This window comes from Pogona vitticeps, chromosome 4 (assembly GCF_051106095.1).
Source record: "Pogona vitticeps strain Pit_001003342236 chromosome 4, PviZW2.1, whole genome shotgun sequence".
Lineage (NCBI taxonomy): Eukaryota > Metazoa > Chordata > Lepidosauria > Squamata > Agamidae > Pogona > Pogona vitticeps.
In genome coordinates this window covers 65,643,668-65,669,587 of record NC_135786.1, presented here as the reverse complement: position 1 = coordinate 65,669,587, position 25,920 = coordinate 65,643,668, and the positions used below count along the sequence as shown (strand labels likewise).

The following is a 25,920-nucleotide window of genomic DNA, read 5'->3' as shown; positions in this document are numbered from 1 at the left end:
GATTCTGACAATCTCATTTCCCTTCAGAAAGCTTCTAGTGCTCGAACAGTTGAAGAAACTGTTCTGTTTGTTTTTCAAAACAAAATAATAGTAACTAGCTTAGAATGGACACTTTAAATGCTTTTAGTTATGGTAGCACAGGTGCTGGCATTAGCAACAGTCTTTGAGTGAATACAAATACTACAGTGAAGTCTATCGACATAAAAAACCCATATGTATTAGTTTATTTATTTGTGTCTGTGTTGCTATATACAGAAGGATTTTATTAATATTCACTTATAATACATAAAAAACACCTATTTAAAACATTCAACAACGATAGATATAAAACACTGCAATCTATGATTAATTATATATTAAAAGAAACAATTAATTTTGGACCAAAATTGTGCTACACCAATCACATTATCTTTCTCCTGACAAGACCTTCTGTGCACATTCAGGACTTAATGAGCATTGATATAGATGTTGTGTGGTTTGCTTTTTTCCATATTCACGTGTTGCTACTCTCAAAGGTGCTCTAAAACTCTATAGATGCAGTCTTATAGTCCTTAAAAGGAAATCTTTCAGCACCACAGCCCCCTGTATAGAGGTCCTTCCAGGACAGAGTTTTCTGTTGCTCTCTTTGTGCTATTGATAGTGCTATTATGCCTTTGCTGGTGGTGATGCACTTATCTTTCAAGGTGGATCTGAGTCTCCTAGTTGAATGGCACTGAAGGGCAAAGAGCCTGAAATCATAAAAACTATGGTGTGAAATCCCCTCCCCAGAAATGGAGAGATGAAACCTTGAATTAGGGGATGAGGGAAGGTCACCCTCAAGCTCCAGACCATACTGGTGGTTGGAGGTACAGTACAAGCAAGACTGGTAGCTACAGTGACAAACTAGATAGAAGTGAGGGTCAGCTCAGAATGCTTCTCTCTACTCATGATGAATTTGCTAATGAGTGATTAGGGCTATAATTGGCTATATGGTAATGAAATATATCATTGTTATAGGATCACACAGTACTCACACCCCAACATATTAATAATGGTCTTACTTAATCACCCCTTTTTAAATATCTTTGGATTTTTTAGATACAGATACCAGAGCATACTCTGTTATGCAGGAGCACTGGCTGTTGATGGGCAATATCAAAGCCTCAGCCTTCCTTTCTAGGGAAACTTGGATTGAGCAGCCCTGAAAATAGAAAATACCCTGGAAAAGTGGATTATATTCTGATAGCCTTTGAAACAGAGGACATATCTCTGCAAAGCAGGGCACAAAGAAATGTACCTGGGCTAAATCTGTGTCTATAACAAATACTTCATTTCCCTTGCACATTGCAGGAGAGGCATTAAGCTCTCTGAAAGCTTTGCAGTAACAAATGCCTTTGACTTTGTGGCCTAGCAAGTATTCCCTACCAGCACTGCAATTTAAAGACACTGCCAGAGGTTCATTAGAGCAGACCAGAACTACTTTTTTGCTTCTTAACTCTTACATTTTCACCCTTTACAGTATCACCTCAGTTCTAAATGTCAGTGTAATATTTAATAGGGGATTAGGATACAGTTCAATGTTCTCCATCAATCATCATCTGTTACTTACCTCATTAATAACCTTGTCCTCCTTCAGCTCTAGCCATGCAAAAGCACAAGTGTACCAACAACCATCGGGATCTGAGGACAGGGATTTATAACAACAAGATCTTCCCTCCCCCCACTTCCCATAATGACATGCAGGCTTTGACCCCAAGTGTGATTTTCTGCAACATTTGAGCCAGGTAAAATATCTTTAGCAGGCAATAGAAAGCTCCAAGGTGCCATTATCTAACTGGAAACGAGATGGAGGATTTAACTTCTTGTTAATTCCACTCTTGGAACATAGCCAAAGTGTGTTAATGGGTTTTTAAGCAGACATCTATAACACTGCCAGAGGCAGGTGAAAGAAATGTATTGTGGAGGAAACAGCTATCAATACAGACAAGTGCACACAAGGATGTGGATCCCTTACTAGTGGGTGGGAGCAGAAATGCTGTATTCAAGCTCCCACTGGAACATACAGGAGTAGCAAAATGAAAGACAGAACAAGAAACATTCTAAGACTGGAGGACATGAGGGGACAAAATCCTGCTGACGTAGTCACAAATCAAGAATGCAGCTTTCTCCATGTCCATTGGTGGAAATATGGGAGTTTGTTTGTTTGTTTGTTTGCTTGTTTGTTTAAAGAGGTCTCAGATTAGTAATTTGTGCCATAGCCATCCAAAAAGCCAGAAAAAACTATCAGAAAGAACTTTGGTATCCAACCAACAGGGTCTTGGACATAGAAGGGCAAACGCTGTTTAGCGCGGCCCTGAAAGTCTGCTCCCCGCTGCACTTTCAGCTACCCCTTACCCTCGGACGCAGACCCAGTTACCTACATCATCTAGAACAGCCACAAGACCGCTGGGCATTCACCCTCGCTAGATGCAACATAGTACCATCAAGTCTAGCGCAGGGTAGGTACAAGGGCTTACCAACAGAACTGAGAGTTTGCCCATGTGGCCAGGGAAAGACTGAATCCCTGCAACACATGCTATTTTATTGTACACTGTACAAGGACATCCGTCTGTCACATCTGACGGCTTTTCTCCTCTCTCATTCCGGATGGGCAGACCTGAGGAAAATACAATACCTTCTATGTGACCTTAGTAAGGAAGTCACTCTATCCACTGCTAGATACGTCCAGGCCATTATTCAGAGACGTCGCAACATGCTTCCCCAAAACGAGGGGCTCCAATTACGACTTCCTGGCACCTCCTCTTGCCTGTAATGAATCTTTTCCCAGTATTTTATTGTGTTATTATGTTATTTATGCAGCATGCCAATAAAGGTTTCTGTTTCTTCTGGTATCCAACCTTTCACCTTCCCTGGGCCATATTAGAAGATGAAAATTTGGTTTGGGCCACACATACATTTGGTTTGGGCCGCATGGGGGGCAGCCCTAGCCATCCTCCGCAGCCCCGCTCCAAGCACGCTTACCGGCAGCTGCGATCTCAGACAGCAGAGGCTGCCAGCTTCGACTCCGGTGGCTTTATGGGGCCGGGAGGGGGTCCACCTATTGACGGGGATGGCACAATGCAGTCATAAAGCCCCCCTATCCCCTCCCCTCCCGCTCCTTCCTTCCCTCTCTCCCCCCCTACCATTGTGACGTGCCCCAGCCGCATTCCAGCCGCAAGTGCCGGCAGTGTAACTTGAAACTTTGGAATTTATTTAAAAATAAAAAATTGCAGTGGGCCGCATTACGAGCTGACCTGGGCCACATGTGGCCCTCGGGCCGCGGGTTGAACAAGCCTGGTTTAAATGCTGCTCTGTAAATAGTATGTCCCTTTCCTAAGGCATGTTTTCTGTGCCAAGAACGTTTGTGCTAGTATCTAGCTTGATTCAAAGTTCCCCTTTTATTCAGGCACTTTCAATCACAGCTCAGTATTATGCTTGAGACAAATTGTTCCAAAAGGTTTTGGTCAGACATTTTTTGGTCACCTGTTTCTGGATGAACAGGATATTTGCTTGGGGGATGGGATTTTTTTTAGAAGCAAGCATATATTTTCTCATTTTATATATATATAATGTTTTTGTTGGAATTCTATGAAGTCAATATTTCACATCCTTCCAAAGCAGGTGTTATGAAAAGCTATCTGAGTTGCTAAAGTAGAACAAGCAGAAGGTGGAAGAGGAGTAACCAGCAGATGTGCTTCCTTGATTCCAAAATAATTAGAAGCAGATTCTGGAATGTAGGAGAGCAGACTGAATAACTATGGATCAGCCTCCATGTATGGACACTTAATCTATTACATATCACTTCAGGAAGCAGGGTTTTTTTAATGCCATGGGCCAGCCCTGTCTCATCCAATCTAGTCTCCTGTGGCAGACATCAGTCATAAATGCCTCGGCAAATTTCGTTTTTTTAAATTTTATTTTAAGGAGGGGAAAATTTAAGTGCATGGCTGATTTCAAAGACATATGGTTTGGGTGATAGCCCAGATCTTTTGGCTTTCCCTTCTCTTTGCTCATCTTGTGTGAAGCATTAATGTTTTCTTTTTATTGTTATACAGGCATGGATATATTTTGCATTTGTCAGCAAGCTCTTAAAAGCTGGTGAATGGAAGCTGCAAGATGGCACAGTATGAAAATGTGTACAGTATTAGGCAGTTCTCGTATCATGGGGTGGAGAGGTAAGGGGATGTTTAATGATATCAAAAGGGCTAACTCTGAGTCCTTACCACCATTTTAGTTAAATTATTCCCCCATGGCCTTGAAGGGGCAGTGAAGGGGGTAGGCCCCTATGTAATGTCAGCACTGCTGTCCAATTTCATCTTTTTCTAATGTGTTCATATTTACATGTTCTTAATATATCTGTATAATTTTAAGGAAAGACTGGAAAGGTAAGTGTAAGATTTTATCTCACTAGCCAATCTTAGGCATATGAATGCTCCCTGTGGATTTTCCTTCCTGCGCCCCATGACGAATGTAAGGGTAATAATCATATTGTTCTCTATTTGAACTACTGTATTAGAATTGTAATTATAATTGTAACAGAAATGTGCTGAATCCTCCTGATCTACCCTGTGCGAAAATGAAGGCATACAAATCAAGGACAACCCACTTGTAATTTTTAGAAGGCATTCTGACCCACTACATCCTGGTTCCATTATGTATATTACCAGATCTCCTTGGGCAGAGCAGGAGAGAAAATGGGAAGATTCAAAACCTCTACAAGAAGACCACTTCCACAATCACACACACTCAGTTCTGATATTGTAATAACAGTTCCCTACAGTATCATAAATTAAGCTGAAAGAACAAAGAAAAAGAAAATACTAGAATGCAGAAAAGCTCTCTGAACAACAGCATAAATCTTTCTTTTCCCTCTCCAGTTTTGAGGAGTGGCTTGTGGAGTAGTTGTAATTCAGATCCAGCCCTGGCCAGTTTGGAGGCTACTGTATTCAATCTAGTTCAAAACCTGAAGCTCAATGTGAAAATGCAAATATGTGTGTCTCCTAGGTGTCTTGTTCTCAATGATTTAGGGTTTCATCTGCTATCATGAAATATTTTCATCATAATTAATGTATTTTGGGGCAGAGACCAAATGTCAAATAGGCACACAGGAAACAGGACAGTGCAGTTTGACATTTTTTGGTTTCACAGACTTTTGATTATGAGACTTTCGACCCATGTTCTGGCTGAAAAACATTGATTCCTAGGCACTTGCCATCCCTTCTTAGGGTAGTGAGAAATTGATGGAAAATGTTCACAGGACTGGAAGAATTTATTGTAGACATGAAGAGCTAAGGACAGAGTCTAAAACCAATCTAGTAGAAAGCAAAGTGGGTTCATAAAAGCTGTCAATGAAACAAGAAAAATAGAAGTGAAGAAGGAAAAGGAGGAGAGATGACTGGAGGAAAAAGAAGAGCCAGGGATACCCATTGCTTAATTATAATGCATTACGAATACACCAGAAGAAACTAGCTTAAATTGGAGATGGTTCATGGACCAGGATGTGTGAGGGGGGTTACTTCGCCCCAAAAATTCAGAGGTGCCCCCTCCCCTAGTTACAAGCTGACTATGCCTGAATTATTGTGTTGCTCCTGTTTCAACCAGAATGAAGAGTTTGTAAGGAAGATCTGAAATTAAAATGCAACAAGAACTCATCATGATATAACAGTACTTTATCATGCAAGAAGTACAAGTATGAAATTGCTGTAGTACACAAATTCTCCATACAACATCACAATAAGCTAAAGACATTACAATGAAAGGAAACATGTTTACCTATTGCACTATGGAAAAATGTTTCTTCTTGAGTCTTCCAAAATAGCTGGCTGCCTTCTTTGGAAGTGATTCAAATCATCTGATGGAGAAAATATTCACCACCTGCCTTATAGATTTTTTTTCCTTGGCAATTTCATAAGAGGATTTAGTTTTTCAGTCACTTGTAGGAAAGTCGTTTGCTACAGCTTGGCTGCCCATCCTTCTCTGTTTCAATATATAAATGCTTTGGCATCTGCTAGGTACATTTCGTCCAAACTCCACACTTCTTTCCTGTAGCCAAGTGTTTTTTTTTACCCTAGAAAGAAAATGCTTGACACTGAGGCCAGTTAGTGTTTTAAAAAATCCACGGAACCTCTTAGATTAAATTTATTTATTTATTTATTTATTTATTTATTTATTTATTTATTTATTTATTTATTTATTTATTTATTTATTTATTTATTTATTTATTTATATGCCACCCACATTACCCAAAGGTCTCTGGGCGGCTTACAACATTTAAAATACAATAGAAATTCAGAACAATTAAAACAAAATTAAAATATATATAAAAATTGCCATCGGACCCACAGCCAACACACTGATTCATGTTTGGAAATGGACCCATGCCCAGTGAAACTCTGGTAACAAATGAATCACAGGCTCCCTAAAACCTATCCTGTGCACTAATGTTGCGGCAACATTTTGGATCAGCTGAAGTTTCAAACACTTTTCCAATGGAGGACACATTTTAGGATGTAACTACAGCATGTGTCACCATGGCCAGACCAGACAGCTGTGGGAATGAGAACAGCTGGCATGCTCGGCTTGTGTATAAGTGCATTTCTAGCCAGTGGCTGAAACATGGGTGTCCATGTGCAAATCTGAATTTCACCCAGTGTGTGAACCTGGGTCTTCAGAGGGAATGTAACTCCATACAAGAATTTGCATATAATCACAGAATAATGAGGTTGGAAGGGGCTTATAAGGCCATTGAGTACAACCCCCTGCTCAATGCAGGAATACAAATCAAAGGATATCTGCCAGGTGGGTGTCTATGTTTCTCTTGAATGCCTCCAGTGTTGGAGCACTCGCCACCTCTTGTGTTAATTGATTCCACTGCCATTCTGCTCTAACAGTTTTTCCTGATATTTAACCAAAATCTGTCCTCCTGTAACTTGAGCCCATTGTTGCATGTCCTGTGCTCTGGGATCATTGAGAACAGATCCTGCCCCGTCCTCTGTATGACTATTGTATAAGTATTTGAAAAGTGCTATCATTTCTCCCCTCTGTCTTCTTTTCTCAAGACTAAACATGGCCAGTTCTTTCAGTCTTTCCTCATAGGGCTTGGTTTCCAGCCCCCTGATAATTCTTGTTGCCACATTCTTGTGTTTTGAGAGGTCAGGAACACTTCTCATGTCTGTGTGAGTGTTTGATTGCACAACATAGCACAGAGATATCTCCAACACAACCTCCATCTTAGAACTGTGGAGCTGGAAGGGACTCTGTGGATTATCGAGTCCTGCTCCTGTCAAGGAGGCTCAGTGGGAAATCTGCAGCCAGAGACTGAAACCATCGAGCTATCTAGCAATTCTCAAAAGTGTACATGTGGAAATAGTGGGCTTAGTTCCTCAGTATGTGCGGGCACGCATATACAGAGCAGACTGTACAATGTCTATCAAAAATATTAGAGCACAGACAACATAGTATGAAAACCTATTGCTTTATGTTTTGGGTTCTACATGTTATGGATAAGCAAAAGAAGGAAATGAGAGGAATGAAGGAGAATCAATATAGAGTTGCCATTCATGTTCTTCTTGTGGTCTAAGGATGTGCTACAGATTTAAAACTCAGTTTAAAACAATTGTACTTGATTTGGGGGTTCTGTGAAATTTGAACAGTTCGGTGACGCTTTGGTGCTTTATAATTTTGCAGCATTCCTTCTTAAAACTGCTTTTGGCTCATGGACACTAAATTGTGGGCAGAGGGTGTCCCCCTTCACTTTTAAAAAACTTTTCTTCCTACCCATCCACTTTGGGATGGAGTGCATTTCAGATAGCAGTGCCACTTATTCTATCCCATTCTTGTCCTACTGTTCCATAAAACTACATCCGCAATCAAAATTAAATATGAGCTGTTTCCTCTTTCTGCAAACATGTATTGGTGAGAGGAACATATAAATCTGTGCAACGTAGGATAGCAAGACATTATGCCTTCATTATGTTACTTATAAAGAAAATATTGTTCCATCCATAGTACTGAGAGAGTAGGAAGTGGAACAGTGTCAGGAAAGCTGTTATTTTTATGTCTGTGAAATTACTTGTGCAAAAAAGAAATAGCATTTCTGTTTTGCGCAGACCTCATTATCGTCGTTTAGTCATGTCCGACTCTTCGTGACCCCATGGACCAGAGCACGCCAGAGCTCATTATACTTACGAAGAAATTTAAAAAAACTTCTGTCATACAGTATCTCTATGAGCTTTTCTTCCTCTACTAGATCCCTATCTTTAAGGTCCAGATCTTCAGTCTATGTAGCTGTATTCAGAGTAAATGAAAGATGTTGGATTTTCCTTAAGTTTCATAATGAACTGGAGTGTTTTTGTTGGTATATGTGTAATTTAATTCATAGTTTTCTTTCTCTAGCTCATTCACAGAGTTTAGGTGATTCATACAAAATTATCTAGAGTACACTGACTTAAGGTAGTATGACATAGAAAGTGATACATCAGGTGTTCTCCTGTTTAGGACAGAAAAATAATTTAAAGCAAATGGCAGTCAGAGGAGCCAATAATCGCAGAGACTAATAGCTAAACCAATTATCATAATTACAAAAAGTTAAGTTCTTTCCTGACCCCATTGACTTCTGCAATGTCTTGCTTGATGAAGAGATCAATGATTTTGAAAGTCTGCATGTTCTTGGGCTGTTTGGGTTATAACCCTAGTGTGGATGTTGGGATTTGTCCACAAGGCCACCTCTTCTTCTTCCTTTTTTTTAAATAGTAAACTGACCACACAAACTTGGAGGGAAGTTCCACTGATAATAATGAGATTGGTTTCCATCTAGCTGAATGGGCTGAGATGTGGGTCACAAAGCTACAGCTCATGACAGCAATAAAGACCCGCTTACTTGTGATTCAGTCCTGATTCACAGGCACAGGCCATTTCCTGCCAACAGTAGATACCTACAATGGTCTGTGAAGAGCGCTGTGTGAGCAGTGATGGATACACTTCTTAGTGCTGGTGTTAAGAGTAGGGATCTGCCAGCTTGTTGGCACCTGTGAGAAGAGGATGCAGAAATGACTGACTGCACTCTGGTCAGGCTTGGCTCTTTTTACCTTCTAAACACTGTCGTTCATGATGGTTTGAAAACAGAATAGTTTTGAATAGATTGAGCAATAAGGCAGTGTGATGGTGAATAGGAGGCTGGATTGGGGCCTAGGAGATTCAATCCCCATTGACCCTATACCTTCCAAAGTATGCCTTTGGTTCAGTCATTTTCCGTTTGACCTGCCTCACAGGATTATTATGGAGATAATGCAAAGAGGAGAACCATGAACATAATCTTGAGTTCATTAGGGGAAAAGTGGGATATAATTCTCAGCAATAAATAAAAGCAGTACTAAAAATAGTAACAAGCAAACGAAAACCAGTTTTCAACCCTTTGCATCTTTTTGGGAAGATTGTGTAAAATAATTAGAGAAAAGTGAAAGTGTGTTTGTTTATTATGAAAGAATGGGGGGGGGAGGCATCTGGAACAAGTTTGATAAAAGGATAATCACTTCTAGAAATAAGAGCAGTGACTAGCAATTTTGGCATCTGGGACAAGTGGTGCTTTTCCGCACAATGAGGTATGGGTATACACACAGACCAAGATGAAAGAAGAGAAGAATACCCCCAGAAGAAAAAAAAAATGAATGGAGCTGGGGCTGTTCTAATTTTTTTTTCCTTCGACTCATCAGTAGATTCCTCTTGGGATTTTAAATTATGGTGTCCTGGGCAAAGCCCCATTTCCACTGTTCCGGTTACGTTTCTGCTAAAGGTACTGGCAGGCCACCTGGACTGGTGCCATCTAAACCAGCTAGCAGCCACTCTTAAAGGTTTCCAAGCTCTTTCCCAACTCTGTTACTAAAAGCTGTCCTTTTAACTGGCAAGGCCAGTGGTCAGTATCTATAAATTCAGTGGAGTCAATGGTTGTTGTGGGGTTTTCGGGCTCTTTGGCCGTGTTCTGAAGGTTGTTCTTCCTAACATTTCGCCAGTCTCTGTGGCCGGCATCTTCTGTGCTGTCCTCTGAAGATGCCGGCCACAGAGACTGGTGAAATGTCAGGAAGAACAACCTTCAGAACACGGCCAAAGAGCCCGAAAAACCCACAACAACCATTAGATCCCAGCTGTGAAAGTCTTCACGAATTCAATGGAGTCAATCTGGAAGTCAATCTCAGTTTCATAGCTTCATTGGCAATAGGCTGCCGGCTACTTTTTTACCCCAACAATTAATGGCATCATCTGCCATATGAATTCTGAACGTTTAGAACAAAGCACAAAGTTAAAGTTGTTTGGTTCACATCTGGATGATGTCCAGGGTAATTGACAGAGAGTTAAGCAAGTAGTGGGCCTTCTGATTTCTATTTTTGGATCAATATTCATGGATATTTAACTCCTAATCTTTTATGGACCCATGCTAAAACAGTACTGGATGAGATACAGTGCTCAGAAATTCATTAACTATTCCTTGATACAGTGCTTTCCTCAGCACTGTATCACACAGAGGTCAAATTTGGTTTTATTATTCTGTTTGTTTTAGTAACCCCTACACATCATTTAGATTATCTGCTTCAGTGGGAATTAAGGCAGAGCTGTGAGATTTGGAAAACATTCTCCTTTTCTCTTGGCTTTGGCAAGAAATGCCTTTCACCCCATCCAGAATTGCTTTGGAGTTCTTAGGGGATTTACAATGGGATATGAAACACTTCATTTTAAGGTTACCTGCCTTAATCCAGCTGAGGGGACAAGGTGGTGATATTTATGGAAGCTGCAGTGAGCGACAGGCTTTCTCCCATGCAACACATTTCTATGCAGCTAGCTCTAATTGCTTCCCTTGGGAAGGCTCATATTTTGTACATCACACAACTCTACACTACACTTAGTGTGTAGCTTGCTGTCAGACACTGGTCATCTTTTATCATCAAGGACTGAGAGGTAATGCACCAATCTCTCTAACTGAGGGGTGAGAATATGGACCATCATGGTTCTGTGTTGTTATGTTTCTGACATAACAACATTCTGTAAAAATATTTAATCTAGTTATTCCTAAAAGTACCCTAAAGCGACTGAAGCATAGAGCTGTGCCAGATGAAAACTGCAGCCCTATCCAGGTAGGGTAAGGTTTCTCATAAACAAATGAGGGAAAGGAACATGGTAAGTCTTCTTTTTTGTGGCCACCACTCTCTTCATGTGGAGAGCTGTAGTCTGAAAAGGAGGGCGTCTGCTCCCTGTGCAGACTTTGTGCACAAACTAAGAAGAATCAGGATGGAGAGGCTGTTTACACAGAGGACACTGGCCTATTCACTTTCATCATGTGAACAGAGCAATTAACAGAAAGCTAATGGAAGGCTAGGGGCCACCCTTCTCCCATTCCTCGCAGGTACAGGTTAATCCTAACCTAAATTTCTGAAAAGGGCTTTCTTGAGAGCTACCCAGAACCCATTCAAGTAAATGCCCCAATGGCCCAGTAGGACTGAATTCAAATAATGATCACTTCTTTCATCTTTAGACTTTCTCAAAAGTATAATGTTTCTGAAGTTCACCAACAAATGAAAATACTGTATAGCAATCCAGGGTTTGTATTATACATGTCACTCCTGTGATAGATCATGGAAAAGACTAAGTTCATATCCCAAAGAAGAAACAATGAATGAACAATGTTGTGAAGGATTTGAAGGAAGAAAAAAATTATGCCTTGACCCTAGTCATAGCGTTATCTATTGTTGTCCTTGGCCCTCTCCTTTTTTGGCAGGAAAGCCCTAATTGGCAGAAAGAAGTTTAACTTCAGTTTCTCCAGACGGTTTTGATTCTGTCCTCTGAATTTTAATGATTGGAAATATCTTACCAGCCTATGGGTCTATAAATATACACACACTTACTGTATACTGCCATTAAGGATTTATTCGCATGTAGATTGCTTTTTAAACACTTTTGTATATCTCTGAAAAAATAAATTTTCAAGCAGTGTTATGTTCTTCTCGCCTTTCCTGATGGAATGGAAATATGTTTGATATATCCAGCCTTGGTTTTGCTTGAAAGTAGGTCATTAAACACTTAAGAATATTTTGTAATGTTTGAGTTTATTTAAGAATACTGTACATAGGTTAAGCTTAGGTGGAGCCACATCTTCAACACTCTAATAAATCGCAGGAGCCAACGCCCCACTTCAGATCACCTAAAAGAGGCAGGTAGCCCCTCCAAGTGCTGTTAGTTAAGAGCATCCAAACATATCCCTCACTTCTCCTTCCCACTTCCTCTCATCCTGTCTTTATTCTCTCCCTCCACTGCCAGTGGTACAAGCTGCCCTTCCATATCACTTGGGATGGCCCATGCCAAGGGAACATCATCACTGTTGTCACCTACCTATTATCTTATTCTGAAACACAGGACAGGTGTATGGATGTGTTTGCTGCAGCAACTGCTCCCTGAGGCACCCACCATGGTGCCTTTTCCAGAAAGACAGTTGTGGTAGTCCCATGCCTGGCAATGGAGAACACACATGTTTTATCTATTAATACTACAACTAATCATCATCATCATCATCATCATCATCATCATCATCTTAGAACTGTAGAGCTGAAAGGGACCCCATGGCTCATTGAGTTCAGCCCCTGCCAAGGTGGCACAATGGGGAACATTCCACTGTTTGAGATGGGGGCATCATCCCACCTCACAGGAGGGCTGGCCTTGTCTGTTTCTCTTTTTGTTTGTGTCACTTGCTGACACAAATGGCAGTTTCTATTGTTCCTGTTCATGTAAGAGTTCTTAGGTTACATGTGTAAAGGGTGAAGTGGTCTGCTCTCTCCCATCCATTCAGAAAGCTGGCAGAAGTGTGTCTAACAACTGGCTTTCACGGAACCACATCAACTTCCCCCTCCCTCCACATCACTGAATAGTCTGAATGGAGATCTCACACACTGCAGCTAGGATTAGGGTTTTAAATTCCCCTGACCCATGCCATAAGTGACACAATTAAAATGACGTACAGTTAAGCCCTACGTAAGTCGTCTATCCCTCGTAAAAGAAAAAGTAGTGTATTGGAATGGTTCCATGAGTGGCTGTCCAGATTCCAGGTCCTTCTACACTGAATACAGAGTTACAGACCAGCTTGTAATGAGCTAAAGGGGAGCTTGGGATTGCTTTGCTTTTTTCCCCTTAGAAATGCCAACCTTAATCTGAAGAAACCCTCACTGACTTTTTTGGCCTGCATTTTCTCTCCACCTGTCTGCAGTACTCCAGAATGCGTTTTGTAAGGATCAAACAATTACAGTGTGCGGGCAGAGCAGGAAGGGAGGAAGAGAAGATGCAATCAAATTTAGAGAAAGAACAGAGAATTGGTCTGCAGGGAATTCAGGTTCAAAATCCTCTATTTAGTGTTGGCCTTTCCGGTACTTTATGACTTTCTGTAGAATGACTTCACCTGAAACCAGCTATGAGTCAGCCAGAGCCTGCCTGTGCACTGTGGGGAATATGAGCCAAAAGGCTCAGAAAATGATTTCTCCATCTGTGTGACCAGAGCAGCAGTGTGTAGCCAGTAGCATATCATAGGGAAGAAATCTGATTTGCAAACATGTTGCAGCTTTTTTTTCATCAAGTCACACCAACTTCTTCATCCTATGCTCTCCTAGGTAAGTGAATGTTCCTTCATCAGAGCCTGTTAGCCTGTCTCCAATGCAATCTTAAGTGACCTGTTTAGAGAAAGAACTCTTACTACAGGAACTACAACCAGACCTACAACTGCTCAGAACTAGAGATGCGGAGGAAGCACCAAAGGGCCCCCCCCAGTGGCCTGATGAACCATAAATCAATTGCTTGGTTTGTTGGGTCATATTTATTTTTTTTAGACAGCCCTGGCCCCCACAGTCTTCCTGTGCCATGCAGAAGGGATCAAAGTGATTTCCCCAGCCCTGCTGCCTTTGCAGAGGCAATGGGGCTGCAGGACGGCTTGGGTCCCATTTTCCATCCTCTTCCTATGCTGTGGGGGCATAGGAAGAGGAGGGAAGGGATCAAAGCAGGATCAAAGCAATCCCCCAGCCCCACTGTCTTTGCAAAGGCAGCAGGGCTGGAGGATGGCTTAGATCAGGCTACGCTCCTCTTCCTATCCCCGTCGGGGCATAGAAAGAAGAGCAAATGGGGACCCAAGCAATACATCATCCCACTGTCTTTGCAAAGGCAGCGGAGCTGGGGGATTGCTTTGATCCCACCTAAAGGGAAAATCCATCTCTGCTTATGCCCACAAGGAATAGCTGATTTGCGGGGCATAAGCAGATAGGGAATGAAGGGACGAATATAAAAGGGTTATATTTGTTGCTTTGTATACATCTGAACCCCAAGAATACGAAGCAATGAATATCTGACAAATCAGGGATATTGGTTGAATATCCCAATCCATTTTTATATTTGTCCCCATGTCTACTCAGAACTGTTACTAATAGTAATAACCCCAGCAATTGCACAGGAAAGTATGGATGAAGAAGCCATTCCCCATTAATGGGGAATGCAACATCTTTTCCTTTGCCCATATATTCCAGGCAGGCTATGATGCTGAACTGTCTTGGGATAATGCTTTCCCCAACTTAATCCATAACATTCATATGAGACATATACAGTAGGTGTGATATTCATAGATGGCACTGCTCCGTAACTGTATGCTTCCATTTCCCACTTGGCCCTCCCTCTAGTATCAAAATTAAGAAATACCATTAAGAACTCACAGCAAGAGAATTCATTCCGACTGTCCCAAAGAGAAGAAAGAGAGTGAGATTGTGTCTGCTGGTTGGAGAATGGTTGCTTGTCTAAATGGTTGTATTGGCCTTTGTTGACTACAGCTTTATGGACTCCTCTAAGCAACTGGTGCTGCAGGGAGGTGCTGCTGCTGAGAGGAGAGAATGACTTACTTGAGCATGAAGGTGGCAGCTGCCTATCCCATGACTGCACTCAGAGAGCAGGAGCAAGGATGATTAGTCAGGGGCATTTTGTGTGGCCATTAAGTAAGGGAGTTTGAGGAAGAGGAGAACTGGAGAGCTGTGGTACTGCCTCCAGAGGAAGAAGAGAAATAGATGGTGAGGAGTTACTGTAGTGGTCTGAAAGACCTATGTTTCCCTGTCTGAGTGTGCAGAAGATGACTAAGTCTGATGGAGGCAGCCTGGCATCACTCTGGAGATCTGGTATAGGCCTTGAAGCCAGACTGAGCATTTGGGTGGCGATTCCCTGTTAGATCAGATTGAAAGAGACTGAAAGAGGAAACAAATAATAGTACTGGGAAACTTCAACTACCTTGTTATGTGCTGGAAGCCCAACTTCGTCAAGAATGGAAGTTCCAACAAATTCCTTGTCTTGCTGACAGCTTTCTCTTTCAGAAGGTGGAAGAAGTGACAAGAAGATCAGTTATCCTGAACCTGCTTCTCACCAGCAAGGACAAAATGGTCAATTACCATTTGTAGTATTTGCTGTTGACCTTGGAATGGACAGTTTTGAAAGATGGTGAATCTCTCTCTCATTAGAGGTTTTTAACCAAAAAAAAAAACAAAAAACAAAAAACTGGGGTGACCATTTGTAGGGAAGCCTTAGCTGTGGATTGAATTCTATACCCTTGGGAACCTTTCCAGCTCTACGATTCTACAGTTCTCTGGTTTTATGGTTATGTGAAGCATACTTTTCTGCCAAAGTCACTCTGATATGAGCCCACTGGCTTTCTGGAGGCTGTTCAGTGAACTTAATAGCAGAGTTAGACCTGGGTAAATTCAAGATCCCGATCTCCCCTGGTACACAAATGCATATACCACATATTTAGAAATGGATACTAATATGTGAAAAGGCAGCATGTGAAAAATAACATGACATCTCTTTGATGAAAGCTGATGTGAAATAAAATGATTTAATGAAGTGGTTGCGAAAACACAAAGCACTATCGTGTCAAGTCCTGCTTTATGCGTCTGCCTCATGATACATTTGACCTATCTCAGATATACACAGTTTGCAGAATGGAGCCAAACAGCTAGTAAATGTTTTCTATTTGAGTGAATATGTTGAACATGGTTTCATATTTGTATCCAGCACTTACGTTGGACTATAATAAACACTGTCATTGTGCCAAATGCTCTGAAATTGGTGACAAAGGAAAGCATGGACAGAGATTGCTGGCTCTAGAAAGCAAGGATACCAAAAAGGCTGCAAATGTCTGATGTGTTTTGTGCAGAATGTAAAGAACTGAGAACTCCTGACCTTGTTTACATTGGCCCTTTTAATGACTAATTGTGCAGAAAATAGCTCTGCTTAGAGCATACATTGAAATAGTTTGGGTCTCTGCTGTGTCTCAGCTAATGGCCTAGCAAGGGTGGGAGAGGCTTTCCCCCCTTCCTTTTGTACAGCTTCAAAGGCACTGTTGATGGAAGCCTTTTGTAAAGGAATTATCCATTTCTCTTTTGTATCATTTTACCCCCTCTAATTCCCCATGACTGCGAATGCTGTAGCAGGCAGGCTAAGAACACCGGAGACCATCTGCAGAGCCAGATAAAGCACAAAACATTTCTTTTAAAACATCCCTCTTGCCCTGTCACACAAGCAAGATAACATTTGTGTGATCCCATGTGAATGAGAAGGCCTGATTTATTGAACAGACTTATAAATGAGTCCATGGTGTTTGACACAATAGCAGCACCCTTTCTGGTGTTGTAAAATGGAACCAAAGTGAACTTTTCCTAGGGCTTAATTAGATTTAAATGGTCTTTTCATAAATCTGAGGTAATAGTTCTGACCCATTATGGGCTGGTTTTGTCAGTGCTCACTTGATTGTAGGGATGGCTTTTATCTGCAATGCCTATTGTGCCATGCTGTGAAAGAGTGTTTTGCAAGGGGAAACTGAGAGCCTATCCACACTAGCATATGGTTATGATATATGGTTCCCTGATAGCACTGTTTGGCACATTAAAAAAGACCTTGACGACTTGTATTTCTACTAAAAAATGATCCATCCTTCCTCTTTAAGAGCTGGTTCATATCTTTCTGGCCCAGGGTTAGGATGTGCAATTGGACTTTGGGATATGAGAGCCCCCAAATGCAACAGGGCTGGTCCACCTCATTTTGAAGTAAGTAAACACAGATTACCATCTGGGACATTGGAATAGTATAAGGCTCTGCAGAGTATCAGGAGTGGCAAACAGTTCATAGGGTGCTTGCTCTTGGGAGCTAAAGTTTTAGAATACCAGAAGGGCCCCTCCTGATTTCTGAGATGACTTTATCACCAGGGTGGTATCGCAACTGATCCAATAGTCCCCAGACTATTAGAGCAATTTTGGTGGCATAGAAAGCAAAGTATCTGGTCCAGAGGTTGGAAGAGTTCTCTCTTTGGACCCTGACTTTTAGAACTTCTGCATTTTCTTGTACCTTTCAGAGAAGCTTTCAAATTGCAAATAATAGCCAGAATCCTGTTCTGTGGGCTTAAGAGAAGAGTATGGCTCCTCTGGCTATAATAGTACCAAGGCAGAAGTGCTATCTACAAAGCACTTCCACAGGCATATTGGACAACAGTCACAATGAGTTCTCTGTTCTTCTTTGTGGCCTCTGTGAATCATACTGTGGGTAATCCGCGCATGCGCGGAGCCTCATCAGACATTCTAGAGCTTCCGTGATAGCAAAAAGATACATTAGTGCAGGCCCCTCCCCCTTGGTATATGTACCTTGGCGCCAAGGCTCTCCCTTCAGTTTCTTTCAACCACCGCATTGAGAGCCTCTTCTCCTTCTGCGAGAAAACTGAAAGCGAAAGAAAAGGAAAGTTATTTAATTTTCTTAAATTTCATCCTTAATATAACAGCTAGTACTATACTTGCAGACCAAGAAGAAATACGCTCCAGCTTAGGGCCGAAGCAATTCCTCCCCCACCTCCATAGCCAATCTTCAACTGGGTGTTGAAGCAATCTCTCCAGCCAGCTAAACCCATGGCTCAGCCTCTCTACAAGTCCATATCCCACGCTAAGGCCATGGACAAAGCAGTTTCCAAGGTCACAAAACCGCACCTGTCAGTTACTCCATCTCACTCTGATTCTGTGCTCTCCACATCCACGGTGACGCGAGTGCATAAAACCAAACAGTCAAAGTCTAAGCCCTCAACATTGAAGACAACGCTAAAGAGGAAACCGTCCATGGACACTCCCTTGGCGCCTGAACCTTCACCACCAAAGAAGACTAAGTCCTCGAAATCAAGGACTCTGCCAGCCGTCTCTCTGACTCCGCAACCACCAGAGTCTGGAGAGATGGTCTGTATCGGTTCCCTTTCCACCTCACCAACAGTCACCTTCACAGACTCCTGAATGGGAACAGAGGATCGACCACCTGACAGCTTCTCCCAACAACCTGCAATGTTCTATTCCTTGGGCTCTCTGATTGCATCTCTAGGCCCACATGATGCCTAAACTCAGCCAGAGACTGTGCCTTACCCTACCCCAGTAGGCCTACCACCTCAGTCTCCAGCACATCAATAAGGGTATCAAGCCTCTAAGAGCGTCCGCTGGCCCTTGCACATGGAATTGGATTACGCTCAGCACCATCATCGGGATGTTCTTTGTCCTGATCAGTGCCTGTTGGAAAGGCCTGTCAGACATTATTGGCCAACTGTTTTTCCTGGTCCTGTGGCGCAGCCAGGACATGTTGCCCCTCCTCGGGAGACTTTGGGGTTGAGGCAATCCTATTGTCATGATGGCTCAGAGTCAGGCACTTCTTATCTGCCAGCCTCCAAAAAGTCCAAGCACACCATCAATATTCCTTGGCCCCTGGCATGTCCCCAGCACTGGCAAGTCATTACTTCCCAGCTCCTCAGGAAGACCGTGAGCGTTCATCTCTGCGTCTCCGGTGTCTGTTTACTCCACTATGATATAATGTGGTCCATCAACGCCTTTTCCATCTTGACAGCTGTCTCGACACCAACAGCACCTTCCATTTTGACACAAACTCGACATTGACCCCTTCGGAATTGAAGATCCTCGATACCGAACAGTGTCCATGGACACATCCTCGATCCCTGCAACAGCTGAAGACCTTCGATATCAACTACGGGCACACCTTTGATGTCGATGCCAATCTATGACCCTCGATATTAACTGCTGTCCACGCACACACCCTTGGCACCAGTGTCTCAATGTTGACACCAATATTTCAAAGACCAGCTTCTTTGCATCGATGTTGATCAACAGTCAGTGGAATCTAGGCATGATCCTGAGCAGTCTGAGCATGGCTCTAGACCTCAGACACCATCAATATTGTTGACATCTCCAGATTCAGAACGGACAGATACAGATCCTCCATCCCCAGCTGAGGACTTTCAAACTTACATCCAACTAATAGTTTGTATGGCGAAGTCCCTTGACCTGCAGATTTACAGACTCATGACTGAATCAGCAGATCACCTTTACGATCCTGTCTCTAAAGGAACTACAACACTGGTCCGTATTTCCTTGCGTCCATCCTTCCTCAGCACAGCTCACCATTCTTGGACCAAACCAGCGTCCTCTCACTTGGTGTTGAAACACATTGACAACCTCTATTGAGTGAATGACCCAGGCACTGTTTTTCTACAGAAACAGCCGGCCCGTAACGCCATATTCATCAAGGCATCATAATCCCGCTCTCAACAAAGACAAATCCTGTTACCGCCCAATAAAGATAGCAGGCATATTGACTCGATGGGCAGATGGTTATACTCCTCTGCTGCTTTACCATGAGGGTTGCCAACTATCAAGTAGCTATGGGTGTCTGTCAATGTTTCCTCTGGGAGAACATGTCTGTTTTCATTGAGGCACACCCCAAGGACAAGAGGGTACTAGCTCAAACCTTTCAAAAAGAAAGCCTTTCAGTGGTGAAACAGCAAATGTCGGCCAGACACACAGTCAATGCTACATCTAAGTCCATGACCACCTCTGTTTTTCATGCCTCAGAACCAGTGGCCTCACAGAGGATGTGTCTACACACATTGAAGGGTCCTTTTAATGCCACGACGGATGATATCCTTGAAAACGTGCAAAAGAAGAGAACAGCTGCCAGACGTTGGGGTATTTACCCTACGTATCAACAGTGCACCCAGTACACCCAGTGGCAGCGCCTTTATAATTCATACCAAAAATTCCAGCAGGAACCACAAAGACAGGCATCCTTCATGCCTTATTACAAACAACAACCCTATCAAGCCAAACCACATCAGCAGATCACAACCAGTGCACAATGACTGCAAACCTACACAACACATTTGATGTCCAGCTAGCTGAGAGTCCAATACAACCTCAAAAGACCCTCCCTTCTGTCCTTTGGAAACAGTTACCTATGTGGAAGGACATCACCACAGACTCTTGGGTCCTCTCCATATAAAAAGTGGGTACTGCATAGAGTTCCACCAGCTTCCTCCACCATCTCACGCCACCACACCCTTGTCCCAAACAATGCAGGATGAAATTCAGGCATTGTTAATCAAAGACAGCATAGAACTAATACCGCCGCATCAAATAGGTGAAGGCTTTTTCTCTCACTATTTCACCATCCCACAAAAAAGACAAAGGCCTTCGACCCATTCTCAACTTCAGGGAACTAAATCAATACATCACTACCACCAAATTCTGTATGGGTTACTCCATCCTCCCTTTCCTACACAAGAAGGACTGGTTTGCAGTAATAGTCCTCAAAGACACATATTTTCACGTCTCCATCCACCCTTCTCACAGGCCTTACCTACACTTCCAACTAGGAACTCAGGTTACCAATTCAAAAGACTTCCATTCGGACTCACAACAGCTCCTCGAGTATTCACCAAATGCATGGCCAATGTGGCAGCATACCTCAGATTTCACAAAATCCACATCTTTCCATACATCGATGACTGGCTCATTCCCATCACAAGGTGCAACAAAACATTTCCTTCACCTTGTCCCTCCTCCGGGATCACAGCCTGGTGGTAAACCTGCAAAAGGTCAGACTCTTTGTAGATATTTCCTTTCTACCCAAAGTTGTTTCCCAATTCCATTTGTCCCAGTCTCTGGTTCTTCTATCCTTCTTCCCCTCTCCATCTACTCTGCAAGAAAAAATCCTCCATACGTTGGATGTGAGGAGGGCTCTTGCTTTTTACATAGCCCGTATGCAACTCTTCAGACACTCAGCTCGACTGTTTGTCAGCTATCAGCCTCCTGCTAAAGGCCTCCAAATTACTTCATAAAGAATATCCAAGTGGGTTGCTTCCACCATCCAGATGGCTTATCAGCTTGCTCAAGTTGCAGCGCCACAGAGTATCCGCCCTCATTCTACCAGGGCGTTGGTGACATCTACAGCATTTCTTAGAGGCGTTTCCCTACAGGATGTCTGTGCCTCTGCTACCTGATCACAGCCGCCCACGTTCATCAACCACTATAGATTGGATGTTCGGCAGATGTCTGACACTGCCTTTGGGTGTACTGTATTGTCATCTACCTTGGCGTGACACCCTTCTCTGGGTAAGATAGCTTGTTAGTCACCCACAGAATGATTCACAGAGTCCATGAAGAAGAACGGCAGGTTACCTACCTCTAATCGTAGTTCTTCAAGTGGACCTCTGTGATTCACACATCCTGACCTGGCCTCCCCACTGTCACACCCTATGTGGCGGTTGACCTAAATGAAGGGAGAGCCTTGGCACCAGGGTACATATACCAAGGGGGAGGGGTCTGCACTAATGTATCATTTTGCTATTGCAGAAGCTCTGGAATGTCCGATGAGGCTCCATGCATGCGCAGATTACCCACAGTGTGAATCACAGAGGTCCACTCGAAGAACTACAATTACAGGTAGGTAACCTGTCGTTCCCTGGGTGTAGTACCAGGCAAAACCTGCGCAAAGAGGATTCCAGCCAGTATATGATAACATAATAATAATTAAAAAAAATTAAAAGCCAGTGAGAACAGAAATAAAATACTATTAAGGTCACATAAGATCTTACAACAATGTTTCACTCTAACCAGGAGAATTACACTTGCCATCACAAATTATTGCAGCTGTCCTTCTGTGATTTCCTTGTGAACTTTAAAGTCTGAACTTATTCTAATGAAAAATCTCTCTCATTAGTGGTAGTTTATGCACACAATATTATGGATGACTCCTTTTTTACTTAATCTGCGGTGCTTATTTTATTAAAACTAATACTCTAAATAGGGACTTGTGTGGCATTCATTATATGGTTATGGACAGAATTAATTGTAATCCCAAATGGCTTCTTTCCATCATTGTATACGGGCAAAGTATGTCCAAATTGAAGAATTATCCTGCCCTCACCTGACACAGCTTTCAGCAACTTTCACAATAAATTAGAATAATGCTGCCAGTATATTTGTCCAGAGTGCAAATGTTAAGCACCAACACATGGATTGTCTATTCAGCTCAGTAAACATATTTAAAGAACAAAATTGTTGTCCATTTGAAGTGAATTATTCAGAAAAAGCTAGTATCTTTTTTAAAAGCTCAAATTACCTTTAAAAAAAAGGGATGTACCTGAAAACAATCAACTGCTCTTTTCCCACAAAACCCACCCACATCTGGTAGAACATTAGCATTTGTTTCTCTCATGCATACTCAACTTTAATATTTTAATTTTATATTGTTTTTCATAACATGAAAATCTGTCTTGACAGAGCTGAATCAGGAACTCTTGTCCAAGGAATGTGCTGTTGCGGGAGAAGAGTGGGAAAAGATCTTTCCTTTCCACCCCACCACACCCCCACCCCAATATTGTTGTTATGCAGGCATAGTTTTCATAGTCAAGGACTTTGAGATCTGGTTCTCACTCCATTAGAAGAATCTAGTATAGGCTGTATGGCCATTCAGATGCCAGCGGGGCTTATAAGAACTTAAAGTCCCTCCATTCAAAAAATAAAAATAAAATAATGCTTTGGTTAAATATCATCTTTTGTAGGGGGGGAGAGGAAATGCAAAATCAAGGGAGAGAATAAAAGAGAACACATCTTCATGTGTTAATTTTTATGTTTAGAGACAAAATGGTCTATGTAATTGTCATGTCATTTAAACAGAAAAAATATAATAGAAATTAACAAGTACAATTGGTGTATAATGTAAATGGGAATGCAATATATTGATATAAATAAATAATGGAGAAGACTGAGCAGGTGAACGGTGTGCTAACCTATCTGTTGTCCAAGTGCTATGTGATGATGAGAAAACTTAAGGCCCCACCTCTCCCTTTCTTAATTGACCTTACATTTAATCCATAACTGGACTTGACAGCCTTTCAAATAAAGGACACTGCTAAATAGAGGTCTGTGCTGTGTAAAATAAAACACATGATCAACCTGTGCCATAGATAAAGATGTCAGCCTAGCCTTCTCACTGACATTCTCAGTTGCTGTGGGCAAGATATTTTTTTTCCTATGGAGAATTCGTTGACATGAAACCCACCCACCCCCATCTTAAATACAAGTGGTACAGATGTAACACAGTTTTACCACTACAATGGGATGAACTAGATCAGGATGATTTTTTAGGTGGGATAAGGAAGCCTTTTTCATAGTCATGTTGCATCTCAAAGATTCGATCTCATATCGTTGCTGAATCACAATATAAGGCAGTCACAGCTTCTCCCTTTTGTTCCAGTCTCTCCGATCACACATCCGTTGAGATGTAATGTGTATCTCGTGCTGGTTGAAATAGTCTGAGAACTGCAGTCTGAAAAAGGAACTTCTCCCATTGCTACACATTGAAGTTTGTGACACTATCTATAACACATTCTTTTTTGGGGTCACAAGGGCATAAATTTATTTTTACAGAATAACAGACACCGCATAGAAATTAATTAATTTTACTCGTTAATTATAAAATAACCTTTATTTGTAACATGCAAAATGTTGCTTCTTGTGGATTAGTGAGAGGAGGATCAGGGGTGAAATCTATAGAAATATAGGGTTTTTCGTAAGTGAATAATACTAATAAAATAACAAAAAAGTTACATGCTAATACTAGATTACCTGATTGTTATTCTGAGAGGAATGAGCCAATGTTACTTTTTTTTTTTAAAGTAACTAATTTATAACTTTTTTGAATAGCATTTCAAGCCCTGGACATACCTGGAGCCCTATTTTTTTGAATAGCAAATGAGACAGAGGCAAATGAGAGGACAAATAGGGCAGGACACATGGAAGGCGCTACGGCTGCTTCCTCTCCTGACTCTATAGTAATAGAAACAGCCACCACAGTCTTGTTATAATTTAGTAATAATAATAATAATAATAATAATAATAATAATAATAATAATAATAATAATAATAATAATAATAATAATAATAATAATAATAATAATAATAATAATAATAATAATAATAATAATAATAATAATAATAATTTATTGTCATTGTAAGTACATACACAGTATATCCATACAACGAAATTCACAATTTATCCACAATTACAAGAAAAGGCAAGGAACAAATCAATCCTAATGCTTATGGAGCCATCTCACATAGTTATGCAGGCTATCCTGATGTGGAAGAGAACACTTTAAATTTTGTATACTAAATGAAGGAGAGATTGGATCTTAAACACAGGCAGATGGATTAGCAAATAGAAAGACTGCATGGAGAGACTGAAATATTATTTCCTTGCAATTCTGTAGATATGATTTTTAGTTCAGTCTTACCAATAGCAGTTGGAAAAGAGTTGTCTTAATGACAGCAGATGTAATCCTCAAATTGAAATACAGAGCGCCAAAGACCTCTTGAAATCATTTGGCCGTGAGACAAGAGTTGGGAGAGCCCATAATCTTTAAACCAGTGATGTAAACCACTTTGAAGCTGGTACAGTGATTGTATGCTAAATGAGTTCAAGATTGCTTCTCACAATGAAATACCACGTGTCTTCCCTCCCTGAAAGGATTCATGTTCATTTTGATTATCTGTTTCCTAAATAATCTGTATATGCAAGCAATACGTGCAGTGTTGTCATGGAACTGACCACAATGTGGGCTAGTATGATTGGAAAATAGCTGTAATTGTGAAGCTCCAGGATCCAGGCCCATTGTTTGTTCTTGCAATAGGTTTTTAAAATCAAACCACAGTTCTTGGATACTACAGCAGAATCAAAGTAATGACTTACCAATGTCCTAGCATTCAAACATCTAAGGTCATGAAATAGGTTTTGGGGCGGTCATCATGGTTTTAGATATAAGAAAGTTAAAAAATTAGAATCAAACCTGTTTTCTAAAGGAGTGGGTGGAACGCTGAAACAAATTGGGACCTGCAAATGTAATTTTAATTAGGGGTCACTGTGTGCCTTTGTTTTAAGTTTAATTTCATAGGATATTTTTAAGAGTTCTGAAAAGTGTCTAGAAGTCATATTATGACTTTGGCACACAGCACTAATATTTCTACATACATATCAACCTTATAAATAATACAGTGGTGCTCCGCTAGATGATGACCTCACAAAACAACGAATCTGCATGATGATGAGGTTTTGCGATCGCTATAGCGATTCGCAAAACAGTGTTTCCAATGAGTGATTTTCGCTGGACAATGTTTGGGTCTGTGCCTCGCAAACTGTTTCTCGCAGTTTTGGCACTGATCGGCGCGTCGCAAAACGGGTGTTTTCCGGACCGATGCTTCACAGGACAGCCATTTTAACAGCTGATCGGCGCTTTGCAAAATGGCTTCCCTATGGGCGATCTTCACAAAACAACAATGAATTTTCCCCATTGGAACACATTAAACGGTTTTCAATGCATTCCAATGGGGAAACGGTTTTTGCAAGACGATGTTTTAACAAGACAGTGATTTCTATGGAACGGATTATCATCGTCATGTGGAGCACCACTGTATTTTTTTCCTCTGCACTATAAACAGGATAAAAATAGTTATAAGATGCTATTTTCACTCTTAA

At 41.5% G+C, this 25,920-nt stretch overlaps 1 protein-coding gene across 1 annotated transcript in view; it reads left to right on the top strand.

Annotated features, from left to right (window-relative positions):
* The window catches only part of TRABD2B (TraB domain containing 2B), a 353,065-nt gene that overhangs the window by 278,672 nt on the left and 48,473 nt on the right, over positions 1–25,920 (top strand). The gene's annotated exons all lie outside the window — the stretch shown is intronic.